The following is a 7,387-nucleotide window of genomic DNA, read 5'->3' as shown; positions in this document are numbered from 1 at the left end:
TTTCATTTTTTTACTTTTGTTAGATGACAACAATTATCATAGTTATTGTGTTTAATTCAAAATAAAAGATGTTGTGTGGATAAATAAATTTTCATTTTTCAATGCCTACTACTAGGGAATTGCTCTGTAACCCTAATGGCACTGCTACAGCCATGAACTAAACACAACTGTGACCTAACCTCTGACGGCTTCTGCAAAGCTGTTTATTAGGAGGCCATTAAAAAGGTAGGAATGACAGAGGAGGAAGGGGGGGGAGAGATCCCCTCCTACCGAGACGCGACGACAGGGTACTCCTGCCAAAATACCAGCAATCAGAAGATATCAGGAGATACAAACAAAATGTCAGAACCCGTCCTCGAGGCACGGTGCCAGGTAGGTGGCAGAGGAAAATGTTTGCCATGTATGACAAAGAAACCAAGATTCATCATTTTGATGAATAAATTGGAGCGATACAAAAGTTGCATGAAACACCATGCGCTAATCTGCGAGTTCATTGGAGTCTGGCGGATGGAGAAAGATCTCACCAAATGGATACAACAAAAATTGTAACCCAAAGGCCATATCAAGCTCAAGTTGGGAGCTAGAGGCTTCTTCACGGTAATCTTCTCAAAACTGCAAGATAACAAAAACGTATTTGAAAATGGCCCTTACTTTCATTATAATGTTGGCTTGTTTACGAGATATTGGGAAGAATGTTATGACCGAGACAAAGAAAAATTTATAACAACCCTGATATGGGTAAGATTATTTGGTCTCCCAATGGATTTCTGGCACCCAGAAATATTAGAGGGTATTGGAAATACGTTAGGAAATCTGTCAAAATAGTAGAGATAACAAAAGGAGGCAAATACACATCCTATGCGAGAATATGTGTGTACATGAACATAGCTGAACCCATACCCGACTCAGTGGAATTAGAATACCATGAAGAGGTTTGGCAACAAACTCTAGACTATCAACACATCCCATTCAGATGTCGTGGATGTCATGAGTATGGCCACCTATTCAAGGACTGTCCACTGAACCTAGAGGAAGGGGAGAATACACAAAAGAAACAGAGGAAACCTCAAGAAGATAAAGATGAGTTCTAAGAAGTGAAAAGAAAGAGGAGACAAGCAAAGGAAACCCAAAACACAGGGACAAAAGAATTCCAAACTCAGTCGAGTAGAACGAATAGCTTTTGAAGTCCTGTAGGTAGAAGAAGAAGAAGAAAACGAGGTCCAAAATATGGATTATCAGGACAAAGGAAAGGAGAGAAGATTGAGTCAAGGCAAACCGAAACCCAAGAGGAAAGCTCAGAGAGAGCGGACAAATAAAGAGGATAAGGAGGATAGGGAGGGGATGGAAACAACTACAATGGAAATCGACCCAAGCAAAGGAGAGGAACTTAGCATGGAAGAAGAAGTTTTGAAGAAATTGTTGAATGAATGGAGACATTTAGATGAAAGATTTATTCCGGAAGACCAAAAAATACTATACAGAGAGACATTCCAACAGTATCAAGCTAAGAAAGGACAGGGATAGGTAGAGATGGAAGAACAACTAGGGATGCATCAGGAAAACCCCCAAGAGTCTGCAAACAAAATAAACGGAGGAAATAAAAGAGGCCAGAGAAACCTATAGGAATCCATACAGATTATGGGAGAAATACTGGTGAACACACGCAAGGTGGTACCGCTATCAGCGGTATACCAACAAATAAACAAAGTATCCCAATGATAGTTACATCATGGAACATAAGAGCCCTCAACTTCAGAGGAAAACAAAGATACTTAGCTGAGAGCCTGAGAAAAGAGAAACCCCAACTAATGCTGCTACAAGAAACAAATGTTACAGGAGAGAAAATGGAGGAAATACTAAGTAAAATAAAACCGAGGTATGAATTTATGTCTATAGATGCAAGAGGTAGCAGAGACAGGATTGCAATACTGTGGAACCCAGCTCAGGTCATAGTTGATTACTGTATACGCATGAAGCAAAACCTCATGGGGCAGTTTAGCCTAATAGGAAAAAAAGGATGGTTTTTAATCTTTGTGGTTTACGGCCCTCACATCCCAGTGGGAAAGGAAAACTTCCTCCAGAGAATAAAGATGTTAAGCCAACTACATGAGGAGAAGATTTGGTTACTAGCAGGTGACTTCAACCTGATAAAAACACTGGAGGAGAAAAAAGGGGGACTTCGAAGGGAAGAGCCAAAAATGGAGAAATTCAGGAATATATAAGAAGAAATACACCTGATGGATATCCCAACAATTAACGGAAAATATACATGGAATAATAGAAGGGGATGGAATAGACAAATAGCCTCTCGCCTGGACAGATTCTTGGCTACAGAAAAATTCATTAGTAAAGATGTGTACTACGAGACTACAATTCTACCATGCCTAGGGTCAGACCACTGGCCTATTAAATTAGAAGTAGAAATGAAACAAGGTAATAGAAATAGAGCTTTTAGGTTCAAAGCCTTTTGGTTAAGAGAACCTACCTTCATTAAAAAATGGAGTGGTGGAACGAGAGTGAGAAAGAAGGGAAAAAAATTATGCATACCTTTCAACTCAGACTTAAAGAATTAAAAGGAAAAATAAAGAAATGGAACAAGGATGAGTTTGGAAACATACACCGGGAATAGGAGCTGATCCAAGCCAAGATGAAGAAAGTACAACTGCAAATCATCAATGAGGGTATAACTGAGTTGCTAGTGGAGGAGGAAGGGCAGCTGATTAATAAACTAGAGGAAAGGAGACAACAAGAAGAAATTCTTTGGAAACAAAAATCAAGAATCCAATGGCTAAACAAAGGGGAAACAAATACAAGGTTTTTTCATAAAGCTATGATCCAACATAGGCAGCAGAATAGGATATTCTCCCTAGCCAATCAGCAAGGCAACCGACTTACCCAAAAAGAAGACATGGAGAACTTGTTAGTCTAACACTTTCAGAGACTACTAACGGAACCAAACATAAAAAGAGAGGAGAATATAGACAAAATCACACAGCACATTCCCAATTTGGTGAGCAGGTATCAAAACATGGCCCTGCTAAAGGAAATATCTACAGCAAAGGTAGAAGAAGTCATTAATAGTATGGCGAAGAACAAGGCACCAGGCCCAGACAGATACACAACAGAATTTTTTTAGGCGACGTGGTCATTCATGGGAGAAGATATAGTAAAAATTTTCGAGGAATTCCGATGCACGAAAAGAATGCATCGGGCCCTAAACTCCACATTACTGGCCCTTATTCCAAAAATGGATCATTCATAAGAACCGCAATGGTTTAGACCAATAGCGCTTTGTAATGTAATATACAAAATCATGGCTACAATTATGGTAAATCGCCTAAGACCTATATTACCTGGTTTAATATCCTAGGAACATATAGGGTTCGTTAAAGGGAGACAAATAGTAGATGGCATAGTGATGGCACAAGAGGCAATTCGTTCATTAAAGTAAAAAAAAACCAAAGGTATGCTGGCTAAATTAGCTTATCAGAAGACCACGATCATCTAAACTGGAAATACCTACAGGGAATATTGAAGGCATTTGGCTTTGATGCAAGATGGATAGGCTAGATAATGTTGATGATATCAACTCCAGTCCTGTCAATTCTACTTAATGGATCACTCACAGAGGCATTCAACGCAACCCAAGGGCTCAGGCAAGGAGATCTGTTATCCCCATTTTTGTTCATACCAGCCACAGAAGGACTTTGAAGGTATATTAAAGAGAAAGTTCAAAGAGAGCAATACACATGCCTTAGACTATGGTGGAATGATCTACCTTTAACACACCAACAACTTGTAGATGACATAATGATGTATGGGTAGGCATCTCTCAAGGAAGCCATAGGGTTAATGGTGATTCTTAAAGACTTCACAAGTGCTTCAGGGATGGAGATAAACAAAGAAAATACTAGCATATTTTTCTTCAACACAACAACACCTTCACAAGCTTTCTTAGCAAGAATGATGAGATTCTGTATAGGTAATTTTCCCTCGAAATACCTAGGAATCCAGCTAAATGATCAACAAAATATAGTGGCAAATTGGAAACCCCTGTTGGCAAAAATTCAAGGAAGAATGCAGAACTAGACATTTAGGTCATTGAATATGCCAAGTCATGTTATTCTACTAAGATCAGCGCTACAATCTATCCCGATTTACCAATTAACCAGTCAAGCGACACCAAAAATAGTATGCCAAAAGATGATAGACATCTTCAAAATGTTCTTGTGGCAAGGGCCCAGAACGGAAAAGAAAAATGGGCTCTACTATCATGGAACCAGCTCATTAAACCCCTCAAAGATGGAGGGCTAGGAATCAGAGACCCATACATTCTCAATCAGGTCATGGGGGCAAAGCTCTGGTGGAGATGGATCCAGGGAGGAGTAGACCTATGGAAGCAATTACGGGAGAGGAAGTATGGCATGCCAAGATCAACAGAAGGAAAGTTGAGACTCCAGGGCAACAAGAAAGGATAAGCAATTTGGAACTTAGCCTTAAAGAATAGAAATTTGATAAAAAACTATAGTTTCTGGGAAATTAGGGGAGGAGACAAAGCCAAATTTTGGGAAGAAGCATGGCAATAGAGACAAAAACTAAACAACAAGCATGGGATAGAAGTAGTATGTCAATATACTAATATCCAGGGAGAACAAATAGTTAAAAATTTCTAGAGCATGAAACCTGGAGAGTATTGGAGAAACTAGAAACAAAAACAAGATTGGCCAGAAGCCCTAGAAACAACCCAATGGAAGTTATATGAGCAAGAGATGGCAACCCGGAAAATTGAAAAAATGGAGGGGCTAGACATTCTAAGATGGGGATACAGGATTAAAGGGATGTTCACAATTAAAGAGGGCTATCATCTACAAGCAGCACACCAAATACAACAAGGGACACATATATGGGATAAAATATTGCAAGAAAAGACATGGCTAAAAATCGCCTTCTTCATGTGGATCCTCCAACATGGGCGAGCACTTACTTGGGACAAACTACAAAAAAAAGGGCTGCAAGGACCTTCGATATGCAACTTATGTAAAGAACAAGTAGAAACAATGGAGCATATGACTAATTCCTGCAGATACAGTGAAAACTTATGGAAAAACCATAATCAACTCTTCTAAGTAAGTGATAGGAACCCAAACAGTATGAAAAAAACAATGGATAATTGGCGAAAAAGCCTTACGAAAACCCAATCCTGAATCGAGCCTAGTCACTTCTTTGGGGATCTTCCTATGGACAATATGGAAGGAAAGAAACAATTTGATCTTTAAAGAAGAAAGAACATAAGAAGAAAGATGAAAACAGATACTCAAGAACATACGAGAAATAATACTGGTCGAGAAATGGTATGAAGAGGACTGGAAAACAAATCCACATGAGGAAAGAATAATGATAGGTCTGAACTTGAAGCCCAGTATGCTAAACACCTCCTCGTGGAAGCAGCATCCCCCCAATGGTGAGTTTGTGAATTGTTTTACATGGCCTACGAAAGCTTTCATCAAAATTAATTTCAATGGAGCTGCAAAAGGTAACACTGGGGCGATAGGTATAGGAGGAGTATTCAGAGACGATAAAGGTAAAACGATTAGAATATTTTCTATGGAATGCGGCAATGCGAGCAACAACGAAGTAGAACTTCATGCTTTGAAGAGGGGACTGGAAATTGCGGTAAGGGAGAGGATTCAACGAATGCAGGTGGAAGGAGACTCGAAAATGACAATAGGCATAATGAAAAAGCTCCAGCAAGGAACTCACTGGGACAAAATCAGCCAAAGCTGGAGGACGACAAGGTTTTTCCAAGAGATCAGCAAGCTAATTTGATAGATTTGGTACATCATCCCAACACATGTCCGTAGGATGGACAACGTGGCAGTGGACAATCTTGCAAACTGGAGATGTGACCAGGTAGGTAGAAACTTGGATATAAGAGGAGAAGAGAGATTTACAAATGGAGGGAATGAGGAAACTAGTGGAGATCTTAGAAAAAGACAAGGAGAAGAAGGAAAACCCCTAATTGGGGTGCGACAAAGAAGGTGAGGTGGGCGAGAGGAGATGGGAGGTGGAGGTGCCAGAAATCACCCACTTGGGCGCAAGGACAAAGAGAACATCAGGATACAGGGGACTGCAACATCAAGAAGGGCAGCAAGAAAGATAGGGCAGGGAGGAGGAAGGCACAAAAAGAGGACAGATGTGGCTCGGAATGGGAGGTAGACAGGAATGCCTGGGGCAAGCGAGAGAGTGGGCAGATTGGAGCTGGAAAGTGGCATAATTATGGAGTAGTACCCACAACAGGAGCAACTGGAGGCACGAGGGAGATAATGAAATATAGAGCTGGAAGCGACATAGGGTCACCATTCCGAGGCATAGAAATGAATGAAAGGGTGGCGGGAGGATTAGGAAGACAGGTGGGAGATGTGACAGAAGATAGCAAGGACAACATGATAAAACAAAAGGCAAGAGAGCAAGAGAATAGTTGAATGCAGAGAATGAAGGCGAGGGAGAGAGAGTAGAAAGGTGGTGGATGCCAGAGGCAGACGCAGGAAGGTAGAAGCAACCGAGTCAACTCAAATCAATGGTATGTCATCCTCAATACCCTAAACAATAGAATTACAATAATGTTTAATGCATAGGTTTTGGGGAAGGAGGCTTAGGAAAGCCAGGACTTGGAAAGAGTCAAAACTAGGGTTTCCTGGAACTCTAACGGGGTCTAGAATGATGATGAAAGGGAGAGAATGGATAAAAGTAAGGAGATGCCTTTAAAAAAAGAGTAATGAGGGAAGGAGGGATGTCAGGGAGACAAGGGAGATCTCGGTAAGAGAGAGCAGAAAGAAATCAGCCCCGGCAAGGTGGTACCTAAGGCATGGGAGGGACAACTCAGACTGCAGATACAGAGTGGAGAGTCTCACGAAATCCATTAAAGCTAAGCTAAGGGTAGATTGGCTTGCTATGAAACATATCTGGAATAACCAGAATGAGACTAAGGGGTTATTCAGGGGCTCAATTCGTGTGGAGACCTCAAAGAGGAGAGAGACCAGGAAGGGGAACCCACTTGAAACATAGAACAAGGACAGAGTTTCCCCTTGTAGACTCTCACATAGGATTATTAAGGTAAACCATCAGAGTGCGGGTAGCCGAGGAGAGATGTATTTGAGAGAAGGAGACTCGAGAAGCTGAAGAAAGCTAACCCACGAGCTATTGGGGGGGTATTTGAGGGAGAAGGGAGCAAACCAAAGTGGCCAGGGCTTGGATGAGAGGCCAAACCCGGAACTCATAAACAAAAGCTAGTATGGGGAGTATATATAACGAATACTGATACTTCTTATGGTATTGTCTTAGGTTTAATTTTAATCAGCGAGCAACATAGTTTGGAGGCCTGAACCAC

The sequence above is a fragment of the Pinus tabuliformis genome, chromosome 3_1, assembly GCF_031772625.1.
Source record: "Pinus tabuliformis cultivar Carrire ecotype Pingquan chromosome 3_1, CPIR1, whole genome shotgun sequence".
NCBI lineage: Eukaryota > Viridiplantae > Streptophyta > Pinopsida > Pinales > Pinaceae > Pinus > Pinus tabuliformis.
This window is presented reverse-complemented; position numbering follows the sequence as displayed.